Genomic DNA, 22993 nt, shown 5'->3' on the forward strand with positions numbered 1-22993 from the left:
AGTCGGCTGGAGGCCGATGTATTGAATCTCGACGCAATTTGAGTGTTCCATCGTCATTAGAAGGCCCTGAACGTTACAATTAACTATCATTTTTGCGTCGGATTCGAAAATCTAGACTCACAGGACAACGACCATAAGGTGCCCGAGGCAGCAATAGACCCTTGGAGACAAGTCGGCTGGAGGCCGATGTATTGAAACTCGACATAATTTGAGTGTTCCATCGGCATTAGGAGGCCCTGAACGTTACAATTAACTATCATTTTTACGTCGGATTCGATAATCTAGACTCACAGGAAAAGGACCATGTGGTGCCCGAGGCAGCGATATCTCCTTGGAGACAAGTAGGCTGGAGGCCGATGTATTGAATCTCGACGCAATTTGAGTGTTCCATCGTCATTAGAAGGCCCTGAACGTTACAATTAACTATCAGTTTCCCGTCGGATTCGAAAATCTACTCACAGGAGAAGTTCATACGGTGGTCGAGACAGCAAAATACCCCTTGGAGACAAATCGGCTGGAGGACGATGTATTGAATCTCGACGCAACTTGAGTCTTCTGTCGTCATTAGGAGGCGCTGAACGTTACAATTCACTATCATTTTTGCGTCGGATTCGAAAATCTAGACTCACAGGAGAACGACCATAAGGTGCCCGAGGCAGCGATATCCCCTTGGAGACAAGTAGGCTGGAGGCCGATGTATTGAATCTCGACGCAATTTGAGTGTCCCATCGTCATTAGAAGGCCCTGAACGTTACAATTAACTACCGTTTTTGCGTCGGATTCGATAATCTAAACTCACAGGAGAACGACCATAAGGTGCCCGAGGCAGCAATAGACCCTTGGAGACAAGTCGGCTGGAGGCCGATGTATTGAATCTCGACGCAATGTGAGTGTTCCATCGGCATTAGAAGGCCCTGAACGTTACAATTAACTATCATTTTTGCGTCGGATTCGAAAATCTAGACTCACAGGACAACGACCATAAGGTGCCCGAGGCAGCAATAGACCCTTGGAGACAAGTCGGCTGGTGGCCGATGTATTGAATCTCGACGCAATTTGAGTGATCCATCGGCATTAGGAGGCGCTGACCGTTACAATTCACTATCATTTTTGCGTCGGATTCGAAAATCTAGACTCACAGGAGAAGGATCATATTGTGCCCGAGACAGCAATATCCCCTTGGAGACAAGTCGGCTGGAGGACGATGTATTGAATCTCGACGCAATTTGAGTGTCCCATCGTCATTAGAAGGCCCTGAACGTTACAATTAACTATCATTTTTGCGTCGGATTCGATAATCTAAACTCAAAGGAGAACGACCATAAGGTGCCCGAGGCAGCAATAGACCCTTGGAGACAAGTCGGCTGGAGGACGATGTATTGGATCGCGACGCAATTTGAGTGTTCCATCGTCATTACAAGGCCCTGAACGTTACAATTAACTATCATTTTTGCGTCGGATTCGAAAATCTAGACTCACAGGAGAACGACCATAAGGTGCCCGAGGCAGCAATAGACCCTTGGAGACAAGTCGGCTGGAGGACGATGTATTGGATCGCGACGCAATTTGTCTTCTATCGTCATTAGGAGGCGCTGAACGTTACAATTCACTATCATTTTTGCGTCGGATTCGAAAATCTATACTCACAGGAAAAGGACCATGTGGTGCCCGAGGCAGCGATATCCCCTTGGAGACAAGTAGGCTGGAGGCCGATGTATTGAATCTCGACGCAATTTGAGTGTTCCATCGTCATTAGAAGGCCCTGAACGTTACAATTAACTATCATTTTTGCGTCGGATTCGAAAATCTAGACTCACAGGAGAAGGACCATGTGGTGCCCGAGGCAGCGATATCCCCTTGGAGACAAGTAGGCTGGAGGCCGATGTATTGAATCTCGACGCAATTTGAGTGTTCCATCGTCATTAGAAGGCCCTGAACGTTACAATTAACTATCATTTTTGCGTCGGATTCGAAAATCTAGACTCACAGGACAACGACCATAAGGTGCCCGAGGCAGCAATAGACCCTTGGAGACAAGTCGGCTGGAGGCCGATGTATTGAAACTCGACATAATTTGAGTGTTCCATCGGCATTAGGAGGCCCTGAACGTTACAATTAACTATCATTTTTACGTCGGATTCGATAATCTAGACTCACAGGAAAAGGACCATGTGGTGCCCGAGGCAGCGATATCTCCTTGGAGACAAGTAGGCTGGAGGCCGATGTATTGAATCTCGACGCAATTTGAGTGTTCCATCGTCATTAGAAGGCCCTGAACGTTACAATTAACTATCAGTTTCCCGTCGGATTCGAAAATCTACTCACAGGAGAAGTTCATACGGTGGTCGAGACAGCAAAATACCCCTTGGAGACAAATCGGCTGGAGGACGATGTATTGAATCTCGACGCAACTTGAGTCTTCTGTCGTCATTAGGAGGCGCTGAACGTTACAATTCACTATCATTTTTGCGTCGGATTCGAAAATCTAGACTCACAGGAGAACGACCATAAGGTGCCCGAGGCAGCGATATCCCCTTGGAGACAAGTAGGCTGGAGGCCGATGTATTGAATCTCGACGCAATTTGAGTGTCCCATCGTCATTAGAAGGCCCTGAACGTTACAATTAACTACCGTTTTTGCGTCGGATTCGATAATCTAAACTCACAGGAGAACGACCATAAGGTGCCCGAGGCAGCAATAGACCCTTGGAGACAAGTCGGCTGGAGGCCGATGTATTGAATCTCGACGCAATTTGAGTGTTCCATCGGCATTAGAAGGCCCTGAACGTTACAATTAACTATCATTTTTGCGTCGGATTCGAAAATCTAGACTCACAGGACAACGACCATAAGGTGCCCGAGGCAGCAATAGACCCTTGGAGACAAGTCGGCTGGTGGCCGATGTATTGAATCTCGACGCAATTTGAGTGATCCATCGGCATTAGGAGGCGCTGACCGTTACAATTCACTATCATTTTTGCGTCGGATTCGAAAATCTAGACTCACAGGAGAAGGATCATATTGTGCCCGAGACAGCAATATCCCCTTGGAGACAAGTCGGCTGGAGGACGATGTATTGAATCTCGACGCAATTTGAGTCTTCTATCGTCATTAGGAGGCGCTGAACGTTACAATTAACTATCATTTTTGCGTCGGATTCGAAAATCTAGACTCACAGGAGAACGACCATAAGGTGCCCGAGGCAGCAATAGACCCTTGGAGACAAGTCGGCTGGAGGACGATGTATTGGATCGCGACGCAATTTGTCTTCTATCGTCATTAGGAGGCGCTGAACGTTACAATTCACTATCATTTTTGCGTCGGATTCGAAAATCTATACTCACAGGAAAAGGACCATGTGGTGCCCGAGGCAGCGATATCCCCTTGGAGACAAGTAGGCTGGAGGCCGATGTATTGAATCTCGACGCAATTTGAGTGTTCCATCGTCATTAGAAGGCCCTGAACGTTACAATTAACTATCATTTTTGCGTCGGATTCGAAAATCTAGACTCACAGGAGAAGGACCATGTGGTGCCCGAGGCAGCGATATCCCCTTGGAGACAAGTAGGCTGGAGGCCGATGTATTGAATCTCGACGCAATTTGAGTGTTCCATCGTCATTAGAAGGCCCTGAACGTTACAATTAACTATCAGTTTCGCGTCGGATTCGAAAATCTACTCACAGGAGAAGTTCATACGTTGGTCGAGACAGCAATATACCCCTTGGAGACAAATCGGCTGGAGGACGATGTATTGAATCTCGACGCAATTTGAGTCTTCTGTCGTCATTAGGAGGCGCTGAACGTTACAATTCACTATCATTTTTGCGTCGGATTCGATAATCTAAACTCACAGGAGAACGACCATAAGGTGCCCGAGGCAGCAATAGACCCTTGGAGACAAGTCGGCTGGAGGCCGATGTATTGAATCTCGACGCAATTTGAGTGTCCCATCGTCATTAGAAGGCCCTGAACGTTACAATTAACTACCATTTTTGCGTCGGATTCGATAATCTAAACTCACAGGAGAACGACCATAAGGTGCCCGAGGCAGCAATAGACCCTTGGAGACAAGTCGGCTGGAGGCCGATGTATTGAATCTCGACGCAATTTGAGTGTTCCATCGGCATTAGGAGGCCCTGAACGTTATAATTAACTATCATTTTTGCGTCGGATTCGATAATCTAAACTCACAGGAGAACGACCATAAGGTGCCCGAGGCAGCAATAGACCCTTGGAGACAAGTCGGCTGGAGGCCGATGTATTGAATCTCGACGCAATTTGAGTGTTCCATCGGCATTCGGAGGCCCTGAACGTTACAATTAACTATCATTTTTGCGTCGGGTTCGAAAATCTAGACTCACAGGAGAACGACCATAAGGTGCCCGAGGCAGCAATAGACCCTTGGAGACAAGTCGGCTGGAGGACGATGTATTGAATCTCGACGCAATTTGAGTGTTCCATCGGCATTAGGAGGCGCTGAACGTTACAATTCACTATCATTTTTGCGTCGGATTCGAAAATCTACACTCACAGGACAACGACCATAAGGTGCCCGAGGCAGCAATAGACCCTTGGAGAAAGGTCGGCTGGATGACGATGTATTGGATCGCGACGCAATTTGAGTCTTCTATCGTCATTAGGAGGCGCTGAACGTTACAATTCACTATCATTTTTGCGTCGGATTCGAAAATCTAGACTCACAGGAGAACGACCATAAGGTGCCCGAGGCAGCAATAGACCCTTGGAGACAGGTCGGCTGGAGGCCGATGTATTGAATCTCGACGCAATTTGAGTGTTCCATCGTCATTAGAAGGCCCTGAACGTTACAATTAACTATCATTTTTGCGTCGGATTCGAAAATCTAGACTCACAGGACAACGACCATAAGGTGCCCGAGGCGGCAATAGACCCTTGGAGACAAGTCGGCTGGAGGCCGATGTATTGAATCTCGACACAATTTGAGTGTTCCATCGGCATTAGGAGGCCCTGAACGTTACAATTAACTATCATTTTTGCGTCGGATTCGATAATCTAAACTCACAGGAGAACGACCATAAGGTGCCTGAGGCAGCAATAGACCCTTGGAGACAAGTCGGCTGGAGGCCGATGTATTGAATCTCGACGCAATTTGAGTGTTCCATCGGCACTAGAAGGCCCTGAACGTTACAATTAACTATCATTTTTGCGTCGGATTCGATAATCTAAACTCACAGGAGAACGACCATAAGGTGCCCGAGGCAGCAATAGACCCTTGGAGACAAGTCGGCTGGAGGCCGATGTATTGAATCTCGACGCAATTTGAGTGTTCCATCGGCATTAGGAGGCCCTGAACGTTATAATTAACGATCATTTTTGCGTCGGATTCGATAATCTAAACTCGCAATAGAACGACCATAAGGTGCCCGAGGCAACAATAGACCCTTGGAGACAAGTCGGCTGGAGGCCGATGTATTGAATCTCGACGCAATTTGAGTGTTCCATCGGCATTAGGAGGCGCTGAACGTTACAATTCACTATCATTTTTGCGTCGGATTCGAAAATCTAGACTCACAGGAGAAGGATCATATTGTTCCCGAGACAGCAATATCCCCTTGGAGACAAGTCGGCTGGAGGACGATGTATTGAATCTCGACGCAATTTGAGTGTCCCATCGTCATTAGAAGGCCCTGAACGTTACAATTAACTATCATTTTTGCGTCGGATTCGAAAATCTAGACTCACTGGACAACGACCATAAGGTGCCCGAGGCAGCAATAGACCCTTGGAGACAAGTCGGCTGGAGGCCGATGTATTGAATCTCGACGCAATTTGAGTGTTCCATCGGCATTAGGAGGCGCTGAACGTTACAATTCACTATCATTTTTGCGTCGGATTCGAAAATCTACACTCACAGGACAACGACCATAAGGTGCCCGAGGCAGCAATAGACCCTTGGAGACAAGTCGGCTGGATGACGATGTATTGGATCGCGACGCAATTTGAGTCTTCTATCGTCATTAGGAGGCGCTGAACGTTACAATTCACTATCATTTTTGCGTCGGATTCGAAAATCTAGACTCACAGGAGAACGACCATAAGGTGCCCGAGGCAGCAATAGACCCTTGGAGACAGGTCGGCTGGAGGCCGATGTATTGAATCTCGACGCAATTTGAGTGTTCCATCGTCATTAGAAGGCCCTGAACGTTACAATTAACTATCATTTTTGCGTCGGATTCGAAAATCTAGACTCACAGGACAACGACCATAAGGTGCCCGAGGCGGCAATAGACCCTTGGAGACAAGTCGGCTGGAGGCCGATGTATTGAATCTCGACACAATTTGAGTGTTCCATCGGCATTAGGAGGCCCTGAACGTTACAATTAACTATCATTTTTGCGTCGGATTCGATAATCTAAACTCACAGGAGAACGACCATAAGGTGCCCGAGGCAGCAATAGACCCTTGGAGACAAGTCGGCTGGAGGCCGATGTATTGAATCTCGACGCAATTTGAGTGTTCCATCGGCATTAGAAGGCCCTGAACGTTACAATTAACTATCATTTTTGCGTCGGATTCGATAATCTAAACTCACAGGAGAACGACCATAAGGTGCCCGAGGCAGCAATAGACCCTTGGAGACAAGTCGGCTGGAGGCCGATGTATTGAATCTCGACGCAATTTGAGTGTTCCATCGGCATTAGGAGGCCCTGAACGTTATAATTAACGATCATTTTTGCGTCGGATTCGATAATCTAAACTCGCAATAGAACGACCATAAGGTGCCCGAGGCAACAATAGACCCTTGGAGACAAGTCGGCTGGAGGCCGATGTATTGAATCTCGACGCAATTTGAGTGTTCCATCGGCATTAGGAGGCGCTGAACGTTACAATTCACTATCATTTTTGCGTCGGATTCGAAAATCTAGACTCACAGGAGAAGGATCATATTGTTCCCGAGACAGCAATATCCCCTTGGAGACAAGTCGGCTGGAGGACGATGTATTGAATCTCGACGCAATTTGAGTGTCCCATCGTCATTAGAAGGCCCTGAACGTTACAATTAACTATCATTTTTGCGTCGGATTCGATAATCTAAACTCACAGGAGAACGACCATAAGGTTCCCGAGGCAGCAATAGACCCTTGGAGACATGTCGGCTGGAGGACGATGTATTGGATCGCGACGCAATTTGAGTGTTCCATCGTCATTACAAGGCCCTGAACGTTACAATTAACTATCATTTTTGCGTCGGATTCGAAAATCTAGACTCACAGGAGAACGACCATAAGGTGCCCGAGGCAGCAATAGACCCTTGGAGACAAGTCGGCTGGAGGACGATGTATTGGATCGCGACGCAATTTGAGTCTTCTATCGTCATTAGGAGGCGCTGAACGTTACAATTCACTATCATTTTTGCGTCGGATTCGAAAATCTATACTCACAGGAGAAGGAGCATGTGGTGCCCGAGGCAGCGATATCCCCTTGGAGACAAGTAGGCTGGAGGCCGATGTATTGAATCTCGACACAATTTGACTGTTCCATCGTCATTAGAAGGCCCTGAACGTTACAATTAACTATCATTTTTGCGTCGGATTCGAAAATCTAGACTCACAGGAGAACGACCATAAGGTGCCCGAGGCAGCAATAGACCCTTGGAGACAAGTCGGCTGGAGGACGATGTATTGGATCGCGACGCAATTTGAGTCTTCTATCGTCATTAGGAGGCGCTGAACGTTACAATTCACTATCATTTTTGCGTCGGATTCGAAAATCTAGACTCACAGGACAACGACCATAAGGTGCCCGAGGCAGCAATAGACCCTTGGAGACAAGTCGGCTGGAGACCGATGTATTGAATCTCGACGCAATTTGAGTCTTCTATCGTCATTAGGAGGCGCTGAACGTTACAATTCACTATCATTTTTGCGTCGGATTCGAAAATCTAGACTCACAGGAGAACGACCATAAGGTGCCCGAGGCAGCAATAGGCCCTTGGAGACCAGTCGGCTGGAGGCCGATGTATTGAATCTCGACGCAATTTGAGTCTTCTATCGTCATTAGGAGGCCCTGAACGTTACAATTAACTATCATTTTAGCGTCGGGTTCGAAAATCTAGACTCACAGGAGAACGACCATAAGGTGCCCGAGGCAGTAATAGACCCTTGGAGACAAGTCGGCTGGAGGACGATGTATTGGATCGCGTCGCAATTTGAGTCTTCTATCGTCATTAGGAGGCCCTGAGCGTTATAATTAACTATCATTTTTGCGTCGGATTCGAAAATCTAGACTCACAGGACAACGACCATAAGGTGCCCGAGGCAGCAATAGACCCTTGGAGACAAGTCGGCTGGAGGCCGATGTATTGAAACTCGACATAATTTGAGTGTTCCATCGGCATTAGGAGGCCCTGAACGTTACAATTAACTATCATTTTTACGTCGGATTCGATAATCTAGACTCACAGGAGAAGGACCATGTGGTGCCCGAGGCAGCGATATCTCCTTGGAGACAAGTAGGCTGGAGGCCGATGTATTGAATCTCGACGCAATTTGAGTGTTCCATCGTCATTAGAAGGCCCTGAACGTTACAATTAACTATCAGTTTCCCGTCGGATTCGAAAATCTACTCACAGGAGAAGTTCATACGGTGGTCGAGACAGCAATATACCCCTTGGAGACAAATCGGCTGGAGGACGATGTATTGAATCTCGACGCAACTTGAGTCTTCTGTCGTCATTAGGAGGCGCTGAACGTTACAATTCACTATCATTTTTGCGTCGGATTCGAAAATCTAGACTCACAGGAGAATGACCATAAGGTGCCCGAGGCAGCGATATCCCCTTGGAGACAAGTAGGCTGGAGGCCGATGTATTGAATCTCGACGCAATTTGAGTGTCCCATCGTCATTAGAAGGCCCTGAACGTTACAATTAACTACCGTTTTTGCGTCGGATTCGATAATCTAAACTCACAGGAGAACGACCATAAGGTGCCCGAGGCAGCAATAGACCCTTGGAGACAAGTCGGCTGGAGGCCGATGTATTGAATCTCGACGCAATTTGAGTGTTCCATCGGCATTAGAAGGCCCTGAACGTTACAATTAACTATCATTTTTGCGTCGGATTCGAAAATCTAGACTCACAGGACAACGACCATAAGGTGCCCGAGGCAGCAATAGACCCTTGGAGACAAGTCGGCTGGAGGCCGATGTATTGAATCTCGACGCAATTTGAGTGATCCATCGGCATTAGGAGGCGCTGACCGTTACAATTCACTATCATTTTTGCGTCGGATTCGAAAATCTAGACTCACAGGAGAAGGATCATATTGTGCCCGAGACAGCAATATCCCCTTGGAGACAAGTCGGCTGGAGGACGATGTATTGAATCTCGACGCAATTTGAGTGTCCCATCGTCATTAGAAGGCCCTGAACGTTACAATTAACTATCATTTTTGCGTCGGATTCGATAATCTAAACTCAAAGGAGAACGACCATAAGGTGCCCGAGGCAGCAATAGACCCTTGGAGACAAGTCGGCTGGAGGACGATGTATTGGATCGCGACGCAATTTGAGTGTTCCATCGTCATTACAAGGCCCTGAACGTTACAATTAACTATCATTTTTGCGTCGGATTCGAAAATCTAGACTCACAGGAGAACGACCATAAGGTGCCCGAGGCAGCAATAGACCCTTGGAGACAAGTCGGCTGGAGGACGATGTATTGGATCGCGACGCAATTTGTCTTCTATCGTCATTAGGAGGCGCTGAACGTTACAATTCACTATCATTTTTGCGTCGGATTCGAAAATCTATACTCACAGGAAAAGGACCATGTGGTGCCCGTGGCAGCGATATCCCCTTGGAGACAAGTAGGCTGGAGGCCGATGTATTGAATCTCGACGCAATTTGAGTGTTCCATCGTCATTAGAAGGCCCTGAACGTTACAATTAACTATCATTTTTGCGTCGGATTCGAAAATCTAGACTCACAGGAGAAGGACCATGTGGTGCCCGAGGCAGCGATATCCCCTTGGAGACAAGTAGGCTGGAGGCCGATGTATTGAATCTCGACGCAATTTGAGTGTTCCATCGTCATTAGAAGGCCCTGAACGTTACAATTAACTATGATTTTTGCGTCGGATTCGAAAATCTAGACTCACAGGACAACGACCATAAGGTGCCCGAGGCAGCGATATCCCCTTGGAGACAAGTAGGCTGGAGGCCGATGTATTGAATCTCGACGCAATTTGAGTGTTCCATCGTCATTAGAAGGCCCTGAACGTTACAATTAACTATCAGTTTCGCGTCGGATTCGAAAATCTACTCACAGGAGAAGTTCATACGGTGGTCGAGACAGCAATATACCCCTTGGAGACAAATCGGCTGGAGGACGATGTATTGAATCTCGACGCAATTTGAGTCTTCTGTCGTCATTAGGAGGCGCTGAACGTTACAATTCACTATCATTTTTGCGTCGGATTCGATAATCTAAACTCACAGGAGAACGACCATAAGGTGCCCGAGGCAGCAATAGACCCTTGGAGACAAGTCGGCTGGAGGCCGATGTATTGAATCTCGACGCAATTTGAGTGTCCCATCGTCATTAGAAGGCCCTGAACGTTACAATTAACTACCATTCTTGCGTCGGATTCGATAATCTAAACTCACAGGAGAACGACCATAAGGTGCCCGAGGCAGCAATAGACCCTTGGAGACAAGTCGGCTGGAGGCCGATGTATTGAATCTCGACGCAATTTGAGTGTTCCATCGGCATTAGAAGGCCCTGAACGTTACAATTAACTATCATTTTTGCGTCGGATTCGAAAATCTAGACTCACAGGACAACGACCATAAGGTGCCCGAGGCAGCAATAGACCCTTGGAGACAAGTCGGCTGGAGGCCGATGTATTGAATCTCGACGCAATTTGAGTGATCCATCGGCATTAGGAGGCGCTGAACGTTACAATTCACTATCATTTTTGCGTCGGATTCGAAAATCTAGACTCACAGGAGAAGGATCATATTGTGCCCGAGACAGCAATATCCCCTTGGAGACAAGTCGGCTGGAGGACGATGTATTGAATCTCGACGCAATTTGAGTGTCCCATCGTCATTAGAAGGCCCTGAACGTTACAATTAACTATCATTTTTGCGTCGGATTCGATAATCTAAACTCACAGGAGAACGACCATAAGGTGCCCGAGGCAGCAATAGACCCTTGGAGACAAGTCGGCTGGAGGACGATGTATTGGATCGCGACGCAATTTGAGTGTTCCATCGTCATTACAAGGCCCTGAACGTTACAATTAACTATCATTTTTGCGTCGGATTCGAAAATCTAGACTCACAGCACAACGACCATAAGGTGCCCGAGGCAGCAATAGACCCTTGGAGACAAGTCGGCTGGAGGACGATGTATTGGATCGCGACGCAATTTGAGTCTTCTATCGTCATTAGGAGGCGCTGAACGTTACAATTCACTATCATTTTTGCGTCGGATTCGAAAATCTATACTCACAGGAGAAGGACCATGTGGTGCCCGAGGCAGCGATATCCCCTTGGAGACAAGTGGGATGGAGGCCGATGTATTGAATCTCGCCGCAATTTGAGTGTTCCATCGTCATTAGAAGGCCCTGAACGTTACAATTAACTATCATTTTTGCGTCGGATTCGAAAATCTAGACTCACAGGAGAAGGACCATGTGGTGCCCGAGGCAGCGATATCCCCTTGGAGACAAGTAGGCTGGAGGCCGATGTATTGAATCTCGACGCAATTTGAGTGTTCCATCGGCATTAGGAGGCCCTGAACTTTATAATTAACGATCATTTTTGCGTCGGATTCGATAATCTAAACTCACAGGAGAACGATCATAAGGTGCCCGAGGCAGCAATAGACCCTTGGGGACAAGTCGGCTGGAGGCCGATGTATTGAATCTCGACGCAATTTGAGTCTTCTATCGTCATTAGGAGGCCCTGAACGTTACAATTAACTATCATTTTTGCGTCGGATTCGATAATCTAGACTCACAGGAGAACGACCATAAGGTGCCCGAGGCAGCAATAGACCCATGGAGACAAGTCGGCTGGAGGACGATGTATTGGATCGCGACGCAATTTGAGTCTTCTGTCGTCATTAGGAGGCCCTGAACGTTACAATTAACTATCATTTTAGCGTCGGGTTCGAAAATCTAGACTCACAGGAGAACGACCATAAGGTGCCCGAGGCAGCAATAGACCTTGGAGACAAGTCGGCTGGAGGACGATGTATTGCATCGCGACGCAATTTGAGTCTTCTATCGTCATTAGGAGGCGCTGAACGTTACAATTCACTATCATTTTTGCGTCGGATTCGAAAATCTAGACTCACAGGAGAAGGATCATATTGTGCCCGAGACAGCAATATCCCCTTGGAGACAAGTCGGCTGGAGGTCGATGTATTGAATCTCGACGCAATTTGAGTGCCCCATCGTCATTAGGAGGCCCTGAACGTTATAATTAACTATCATTTTTGCGTCGGATTCGATAATCTAAACTCACAGGTGAACGACCATAAGGTGCCCGAGGCAGCAATAGACCCTTGGAGACAAGTCGGCTGGAGGCCGATGTATTGAATCTCGACGCAATATGAGTGTTCCATCGGCATTAGGAGGCCCTGAACGTTACAATTAACTATCATTTTTGCGTCGGGTTCGAAAATCTAGACTCACAGGACAACGACCATAAGGTGCCCGAGGCAGCATTAGACCCTTGGAGACAAGTCGGCTGGAGGCCGATGTATTGAATCTCGACGCAATTTCTGTGTTCCATCGGCATTAGGAGGCCCTGAACGTTATAATTAACGATCATTTTTGCGTCGGATTCGATAATCTAAACTCACAGGAGAACGACCATAAGGTGCCCGAGGCAGCAATAGACCCTTGGAGACAAGTCGGCTGGAGGCCGATGTATTGAATCTCGACGCAATTTGAGTGTTCCATCGGCATTAGGAGGCCCTGAATGTTACAATTAACTATCATTTTTGCGTCGGGTTCGAAAATCTAGACTCACAGGAGAACGACCATAAGGTGCCCGAGGCAGCAATAGACCCTTGGAGACAAGTCGGCTGGAGGCCGATGTATTGAATCTCGACGCAATTTGAGTGTTCCATCGGCATTAGGAGGCCCTGAACGTTACAACTAACTATCATTTTTGCGTCGGATTCGATAATCTAAACTCACAGGAGAACGACCATAAGGTGCCCGAGGCAGCAATAGACCCTTGGAGACAAGTCGGCTGGAGGCCGATGTATTGAATCTCGACGCAATTTGAGTGTTCCATCGGCATTAGGAGGCCCTGAACGTTACAATTAACTATCATTTTTGCGTCGGATTCGATAATCTAGACTCACAGGAGAACGACCATAAGGTGCCCGAGGCAGCAATAGACCCTTGGAGACAAGTCGGCTGGAGGCCGATGTATTGAATCTCGACGCAATTTGAGTGTTCCATCGTCATTAGGAGGCGCTGAACGTTACAATTCACTATCATTTTTGCGTCGGATTCGAAAATCTAGACTCACAGGACAACGACCATAAGGTGCCCGAGACAGCAATACCCCCTTGGAGACAAGTCGGCTGGAGGACGATGTATTGAATCTCGACGCAATTTGAGTGTTCCATCGTCATTACAAGGCCCTGAACGTTACAATTAACTATCATTTTTGCGTCGGATTCGAAAATCTAGAATCACAGGAGAACGACCATAAGGTGCCCGAGGCAGCAATAGACCCTTGGAGACAAGTCGGCTGGAAGACGATGTATTGGATCGCGACGCAATTTGAGTCTTCTATCGTCATTAGGAGGCGCTGAACGTTACAATTCACTATCATTTTTGCGTCGGATTCGAAAATCTATACTCACAGGAGAAGGACCATGTGGTGCCCGAGGCAGCGATATCCCCTTGGAGACAAGTGGGCTGGAGGCCGATGTATTGAATCTCGACGCAATTTGAGTGTTCCATCGTCATTAGAAGGCCCTGAACGTTACAATTAACTATCATTTTTGCGTCGGATTCGAAAATCTAGACTCACAGGAGAATGACCATAAGGTGCCCGAGCCAGCAATAGACCCTTGGAGACAAGTAGGCTGGAGGCCGATGTATTGAATCTCGACGCAATTTGAGTGTTCCATCGGCATTAGGAGGCCCTGAACGTTATAATTAACGATCATTTTTGCGTCGGATTCGATAATCTAAACTCACAGGAGAACGATCATAAGGTGCCCGAGGCAGCAATAGACCCTTGGGGACAAGTCGGCTGGAGGCCGATGTATTGGATCGCACGCAATTTGAGTCTTCTATCGTCATTAGGAGGCGCTGAACGTTACAATTCACTATCATTTTTGCGTCGGATTCGAAAATCTAGACTCACAGGAGAAGGATCATATTGTGCCCGAGACAGCAATATCCCCTTGGAGACAAGTCGGCTGGAGGTCGATGTATTGAATCTCGACGCAATTTGAGTGCCCCATCGTCATTAGGAGGCCCTGAACGTTATAATTAACTATCATTTTTGCGTCGGATTCGATAATCTAAACTCACAGGAGAATGACCATAAGGTGCCCGAGGCAGCAATAGACCCTTGGAGACAAGTCGGCTGGAGGCCGATGTATTGAATCTCGACGCAATATGAGTGTTCCATCGGCATTAGGAGGCCCTGAACGTTACAATTAACTATCATTTTTGCGTCAGGTTCGAAAATCTAGACTCACAGGACAACGACCATAAGGTGCCCGAGGCAGCAATAGACCCTTGGAGACAAGTCGGCTGGAGGCCGATGTATTGAATCTCGACGCAATTTGAGTGTTCCATCGGCATTAGGAGGCCCTGAACGTTATAATTATCGATCATTTTTGCGTCGGATTCGATAATCTAAACTCACAGGAGAACGACCATAAGGTGCCCGAGGCAGCAATAGACCCTTGGAGACAAGTCGGCTGGAGGCCGATGTATTGAATCTCGACGCAATTTGAGTGATCCATCGGCATTAGGAGGCCCTGAACGTTACAATTAACTATCATTTTTGCGTCGGGTTCGAAAATCTAGACTCACAGGAGAACGACCATAAGGTGCCCGAGGCAGCAATAGACCCTTGGAGACAAGTCGGCTGGAGGCCGATGTATTGAATCTCGACGCAATTTGAGTGTTCCTTTGGCATTAGGAGGCCCTGAACGTTACAATTAACTATCATTTTTGCGTCGGATTCGATAATCTAAACTCACAGGAGAACGACCATAAGGTGCCCGAGGCAGCAATAGACCCTTGGAGACAAGTCGGCTGGAGGCCGATGTATTGAATCTCGACGCAATTTGAGTGTTCCATCGGCATTAGAAGGCCCTGAACGTTACAATTAACTATCATTTTTGCGTCGGATTCGATAATCTAGACTCACAGGAGAACGACCATAAGGTGCCCGAGGCAGCAATAGACCCTTGGAGACAAGTCGGCTGGAGGCCGATGTATTGAATCTCGACGCAATTTGAGTGTTCCATCGTCATTAGGAGGCGCTGAACGTTACAATTCACTATCATTTTTGCGTCGGATTCGAAAATCTAGACTCACAGGACAACGACCATAAGGTGCCCGAGACAGCAATATCCCCTTGGAGACAAGTCGGCTGGAGGACGATGTATTGAATCTCGACGCAATTTGAGTGTTCCATCGTCATTACAAGGCCCTGAACGTTACAATTAACTATCATTTTTGCGTCGGATTCGAAAATCTAGACTCACAGGAGAACGACCATAAGGTGCCCGAGGCAGCAATAGACCCTTGGAGACAAGTCGGCTGGAGGCCGATGCATTGAATCTCGACGCAATTTGAGTCTTCTATCGTCATTAGGAGGCGCTGAACGTTACAATTCACTATCATTTTTGCGTCGGATTCGAAAATCTAGACTCACAGGAGAATGACCATAAGGTGCCCGAGGCAGCAATAGACCCTTGGAGACAAGTCGGCTGGAGGACGATGTATTGGATCGCGACGCAATTTGAGTCTTCTATCGTCATTAGGAGGCGCTGAACGTTACAATTCACTATCATTTTTGCGTCGGATTCGAAAATCTATACTCACAGGAGAAGGACCATGTGGTGCCCGAGGCAGCGATATCCCCTTGGAGACAAGTAGGCTGGAGGCCGATGTATTGAATCTCGACGCAATTTGAGTGTTCCATCGTCATTAGAAGGCCCTGAACGTTACAATTAACTATCATTTTTGCGTCGGATTCGAAAATCTAGACTCACAGGAGAAGGACCATGTGGTGCCCGAGGCAGCGATATCCCCTTGGAGACAAGTAGGCTGGAGGCCGATGTATTGAATCTCGACGCAATTTGAGTGTTCCATCGGCATTAGAAGGCCCTGAACGTTACAATTAACTATCATTTTTGCGTCGGATTCGAAAATCTAGACTCACAGGACAACGACCATAAGGAGCCCGAGGCAGCAATAGGCCCTTGGAGACAAGTCGGCTGGAGGCCGATGTATTGAATCTCGACGCAATTTGAGTGATCCATCGGCATTAGGAGGCGCTGAACGTTACAATTCACTATCATTTTTGCGTCGGATTCGAAAATCTAGACTCACAGGAGAAGGATCATATTGTGCCCGAGACAGCAATATCCCCTTGGAGACAAGTCGGCTGGAGGACGATGTATTGAATCTCGACGCAATTTGAGTGTCCCATCGTCATTAGAAGGCCCTGAACGTTACAATTAACTATCATTTTTGCGTCGGATTCGATAATCTAAACTCACAGGAGAACGACCATAAGGTGCCCGAGGCAGCAATAGACCCTTGGAGACAAGTCGGCTGGAGGACGATGTATTGGATCGCGACGCAATTTCAGTGTTCCATCGTCATTACAAGGCCCTGAACGTTACAATTAACTATCATTTTTGCGTCGGATTCGAAAATCTAGACTCACAGGACAACGACCATAAGGTGCCCGAGGCAGCAATAGACCCTTGGAGACAAGTCGGCTGGAGGACGATGTATTGGATCGCGACGCAATTTGAGTCTTCTATCGTCATTAGGAGGCGCTGAACGTTACAATTCACTATCATTTTTGCGTCGGATTCCAAAATCTATACTCACAGGAGAAGGACCATGTGGTGCCCGAGGCAGCGATATCCCCTTGGAGACAAGTGGGCTGGAGGCCGATGTATTGAATCTCGACGCAATTTGAGTGTTCCATCGGCATTAGGAGGCCCTGAACGTTACAATTAACTATCATTTTTGCGTCGGATTCGATAATCTAAACTCACAGGAGAACGACCATAAGGTGCCCGAGGCAGCAATAGACACTTGGAGACAAGTCGGCTGGAGGCCGATGTATTGAATCTCGACGCAATTTGAGTGTTCCATCGGCATTAGGAGGCCCTGAACGTTACAATTAACTATCATTTTTGCGTCGTGTTCGAAAATCTAGACTCACAGGAGAACGACCATAAGGTGCCCGAGGCAGCAATAGACCCTTGGAGACAAGTCGGCTGGAGGCCGATGTATTGAATCTCGACGCAATTTGAGTGTTCCATCGGCATTAGGAGGCCCTGAACGTTACAATTAACTATCATTTTTGCGTCGGATTCGATAATCTAAACTCACAGGAGAACGACCATAAGGTGCCCGAGGCAGCAATAGACCCTTGGAGACAAGTCGGCTGGAGGCCGATGCATTGAATCTCGACGCAATTAGAGTCTTCTATCGTCATTAGGAGGCGCTGAACGTTACAATTCACTATCATTTTTGCGTCGGATTCGAAAATCTAGACTCATAGCAGAATGACCATAAGGTGCCCGAGGCAGCAATAGACCCTTGGAGACAAGTCGGCTGGAGGACGATGTATTGGATCGCGACGCAATTTGAGTCTTCTATCGTCATTAGGAGGCGCTGAACGTTACAATTCACTATCATTTTTGCGTCGGATTCGAAAATCTAGACTCACAGGAGAAGGATCATATTGTGCCCGAGACAGCAATATCCCCTTGGAGACAAGTCGGCTGGAGGACGATGTATTGAATCTCGACGCAATTTGAGTGTCCCATCGTCATTAGGAGGCCCTGAACGTTATAATTAACTATCATTTTTGCGTCGGATTCGATAATCTAAACTCACAGGAGAACGACCATAAGGTGCCCGAGGCAGCAATAGACCCTTGGAGACAAGTCGGCTGGAGGCCGATGTATTGAATCTCGACGCAATTTGAGTGTTCCATCGGCATTAGGAGGCCCTGAACGTTACAATTAACTATCATTTTTCGTCGGGTTCGAAATCTAGACTCACAGGAGAACGACCATAAGGTGCCCGAGGCAGCAATAGACCCTTGGAGACAAGTCGGCTGGAGGCCGATGTATTGAATCTCGACGCAATTTGAGTGTTCCATCGGCATTAGAAGGCCCTGAACGTTACAATTAACTATCATTTTTGCGTCGGATTCGAAAATCTAGACTCACAGGACAACGACCATAAGGTGCCCGAGGCACTTGGAGACAAGTCGGCTGGAGGCCGATGTATTGAATCTCGACGCAATTTGAGTGTCCCATCGTCATTAGAAGGCCCTGAACGTTACAATTAACTACCATTTTTGCGTCGGATTCGATAATCTAAACTCACAGGAGAACGACCATAAGGTGCCCGAGGCAGCAATAGATCCTTGGAGACAAGTCGGCTGGAGGCCGATGTATTGAATCGCGACGCAATTTGAGTATTCTATCGTCATTAGGAGGCGCTGACGCAATTCGCTATCATTTTTGCGTCGGATTCGAAAATCTAGACTCACAGGAGAAGGATCATATTGTGCCCGAGACAGCAATATCCCCTTGGAGACAAGTCGGCTGGAGGACGATGTATTGGATCGCGACGCAATTTGAGTCTTCTATCGTCATTAGGAGGCGCTGAACGTTACAATTCACTATCATTTTTGCGTCGGATTCGAAAATCTATACTCACAGGAGAAGGACCATGTGGTGCCCGAGGCAGCGATATCCCCTTGGAGACAAGTAGGCTGGAGGCCGATGTATTGAATCTCGACGCAATTTGAGTGTTCCATCGTCATTAGAAGGCCCTGAACGTTACAATTAACTATCATTTTTGCGTCGGATTCGAAAATCTAGACTCACAGGAGAAGGACCATGTGGTGCCCGAGGCAGCGATATCCGCTTGGAGGCAAGTAGGCTGGAGGCCGATGTATTGAATCTCGACGCAATTTGAGTGTTCCATCGTCATTAGAAGGCCCTGAACGTTACAATTAACTATGATTTTTGCGTCGGATTCGAAAATCTAGACTCACAGGACAACGACCATAAGGTGCCCGAGGCAGCGATATCCCCTTGGAGACAAGTAGGCTGGAGGCCGATGTATTGAATCTCGACGCAATTTGAGTGTTCCATCGTCATTAGAAGGCCCTGAACGTTACAATTAACGATCATTTTTGCGTCGGATTCGATAATCTAAACTCACAGGAGAACGACCATAAGGTGCCCGAGGCAGCAATAGACCCTTGGAGACAAGTCGGCTGGAGGCCGATGTATTGAATCTCGACGCAATTTGAGTGATCCATCGGCATTAGGAGGCGCTGAACGTTACAATTCACTATCATTTTTGCGTCGGATTCGAAAATCTAGACTCACAGGAGAAGGATCATATTGTGCCCGAGACAGCAATATCCCCTTGGAGACAAGTCGGCTGGAGGACGATGTATTGAATCTCGACGCAATTTGAGTGTCCCATCGTCATTAGAAGGCCCTGAACGTTACAATTAACTGTCATTTTTGCGTCGGATTCGATAATCTAAACTCACAGGAGAACGACCATAAGGTGCCCGAGGCAGCAATAGACCCTTGGAGACAAGTCGGCTGGAGGACGATGTATTGGATCGCGACGCAATTTGAGTGTTCCATCGTCATTACAAGGCCCTGAACGTTACAATTAACTATCATTTTTGCGTCGGATTCGAAAATCTAGACTCACAGGAGAACGACCATAAGGTGCCCGACGCAGCAATAGACCCTTGGAGACAAGTCGGCTGGAGGACGATGTATTGGACCGCGACGCAATTTGAGTCTTCTATCGTCATTAGGAGGCGCTGAACGTTACAATTCACTATCATTTTTGCGTCGGATTCGAAAATCTATACTCACAGGAGAAGGACCATGTGGTGCCCGAGGCAGCGATATCCCCTTGGAGACAAGTAGGCTGGAGGCCGATGTATTGAATCTCGACGCAATTTGAGTGTTCCATCGTTATTAGAAGGCCCTGAACGTTACAATTAACTATCATTTTTGCGTCGGATTCGAAAATCTAGACTCACAGGAGAAGGACCATGTGGTGCCCGAGGCAGCGATATCCCCTTGGAGACAAGTAGGCTGGAGGCCGATGTATTGAATCTCGACGCAATTTGAGTGTTCCATCGTCATTACAAGGCCCTGAACGTTACAATTAACTATCATTTTTGCGTCGGATTCGAAAATCTAGACTCACAGGACAACGACCATAAGGTGCCTGAGGCAGCAATAGACCCATGGAGACAAGTCGGCTGGAGGACGATGTATTGGATCGCGACGCAATTTGAGTCTTCTATCGTCATTAGAATGCCCTGAACGTTACAATTAACTATCATTTTAGCGTCGGGTTCGAAAATCTAGACTCACAGGAGAACGACCATAAGGTGCCCGAGGCAGCAATAGACCCTTGGAGACAAGTCGGCTGGAGGACGATGTATTGCATCGCGACGCAATTTGAGTCTTCTATCGTCATTAGGAGGCGCTGAACGTTACAATTCACTATCATTTTTGCGTCGGATTCGAAAATCTAGACTCACAGGAGAAGGATCATATTGTGCCCGAGAAAGCAATATCCCCTTGGAGACAAGTCGGCTGGAGGTCGATGTATTGAATCTCGACGCAATTTGAGTGCCCCATCGTCATTAGGAGGCCCTGAACGTTATAATTAACTATCATTTTTGCGTCGGATTCGATAATCTAAACTCACAGGAGAACGACCATAAGGTGCCCGAGGCAGCAATAGACCCTTGGAGACAAGTCGGCTGGAGGCCGATGTATTGAATCTCGACGCAATATGAGTGTTCCATCGGCATTAGGAGGACTTGAACGTTACAATTAACTATCATTTTTGCGTCGGGTTCGAAAATCTAGACTCACAGGACAACGACCATAAGGTGCCCGAGGCAGCAATAGACCCTTGGAGACAAGTTGGCTGGAGGCCGATGTATTGAATCTCGACGCAATTTGAGTGTTCCATCGGCATTAGCAGGCCCTGAACGTTATAATTAACGATCACTTTTGCGTCGGATTCGATAATCTAAACTCACAGGAGAACGACCATAAGGTGCCTGAGGCAGCAATAGACCCTTGGAGACAAGTCGGCTGGAGGCCGATGTATTGAATCTCGACGCAATTTGAGTGTTCCATCGGCATTAGGAGGCCCTGAACGTTACAATTAACTATCATTTTTGCGTCGGGTTCGAAAATCTAGACTCACAGGAGAACGACAATAAGGTGCCCGAGGCAGCAATAGACATTTGGAGACAAGTCGGCTGGAGGCCGATGTATTGAATCTCGACGCAATTTGAGTGTTCCATCGGCATTAGGAGGCCCTGAACGTTACAATTAACTATCATTTTTGCGTCGGATTCGATAATCTAAACTCACAGGAGAACGACCATAAGGTGCCCGAGGCAGCAATAGACCCTTGGAGACAAGTCGGCTGGAGGCCGATGTCTTGAATCTCGACGCAATTTGAGTGTTCCATCGGCATTAGAAGGCAGTGAACGTTACAATTAACTATCATTTTTGCGTCGGATTCGATAATCTAGACTCACAGGAGAACGACCATAAGGTGCCCGAGGCAGCAATAGACCCTTGGAGACAAGTCGGCTGGAGGCCGATGTATTGAATCTCGACGCAATTTGAGTGTTCCATCGTCATTAGGAGGCGCTGAACGTTACAATTCACTATCATTTTTGCGTCGGATTCGAAAATCTAGACTCACAGGACAACGACCATAAGGTGCCCGAGACAGCAATATCCCCTTGGAGACAAGTCGGCTGGAGGACGATGTATTGAATCTCGACGCAATTTGAGTGTTCCATCGTCATTACAAGGCCCTGAACGTTACAATTAACTATCATTTTTGCGTCGGATTCGAAAATCTAGACTCACAGGAGAACGACCATAAGGTGCCCGAGGCAGCAATAGACCCTTGGAGACAAGTCGGGTGGAGGCCGATGCATTGAATCTCGACGCAATTTGAGTCTTCTATCGTCATTAGGAGGCGCTGAACGTTACAATTCACTATCATTTTTGCGTCGGATTCGAAAATCTAGACTCACAGGAGAATGACCATAAGGTGCCCGAGGCAGCAATAGACCCTTGGAGACAAGTCGGCTGGAGGCCGATGTATTGAATCTCGACGCAATTTGAGTCTTCTGTCGTCATTAGGAGGCGCTGAACGTTACAATTCACTATCATTTTTGCGTCGGATTCGAAAATCTAGACTCACAGGAGAAGGACCATGTGGTGCCCGAGGCAGCGATATCCCCTTGGAGACAAGTAGGCTGGAGGCCGATGTATTGAATCTCGACGCAATTTGAGTGTCCCATCGTCATTAGAAGGCCCTGAACGTTACAATTAACTACCATTTTTGCGTCGGATTCGATAATCTAAACTCACAGGAGAACGACCATAAGGTGCCCGAGGCAGCAATAGACCCTTGGAGACAAGTCGGCTGGAGGCCGATGTATTGAATCTCGACGCAATTTGAGTGATCCATCGGCATTAGGAGGCGCTGAACGTTACAATTCACTATCATTTTTGCGTCGGATTCGAAAATCTAGACTCACAGGAGAAGGATCATATTGTGCCCGAGACAGCAATATCCCCTTGGAGACAAGTCGGCTGGAGGACGATGTATTGAATCTCGACGCAATTTGAGTGTCCCATCGTCATTAGAAGGCCCTGAACGTTAC

The sequence above is a fragment of the Schistocerca serialis genome, chromosome 11 (assembly GCF_023864345.2).
Source record: "Schistocerca serialis cubense isolate TAMUIC-IGC-003099 chromosome 11, iqSchSeri2.2, whole genome shotgun sequence".
NCBI lineage: Eukaryota > Metazoa > Arthropoda > Insecta > Orthoptera > Acrididae > Schistocerca > Schistocerca serialis.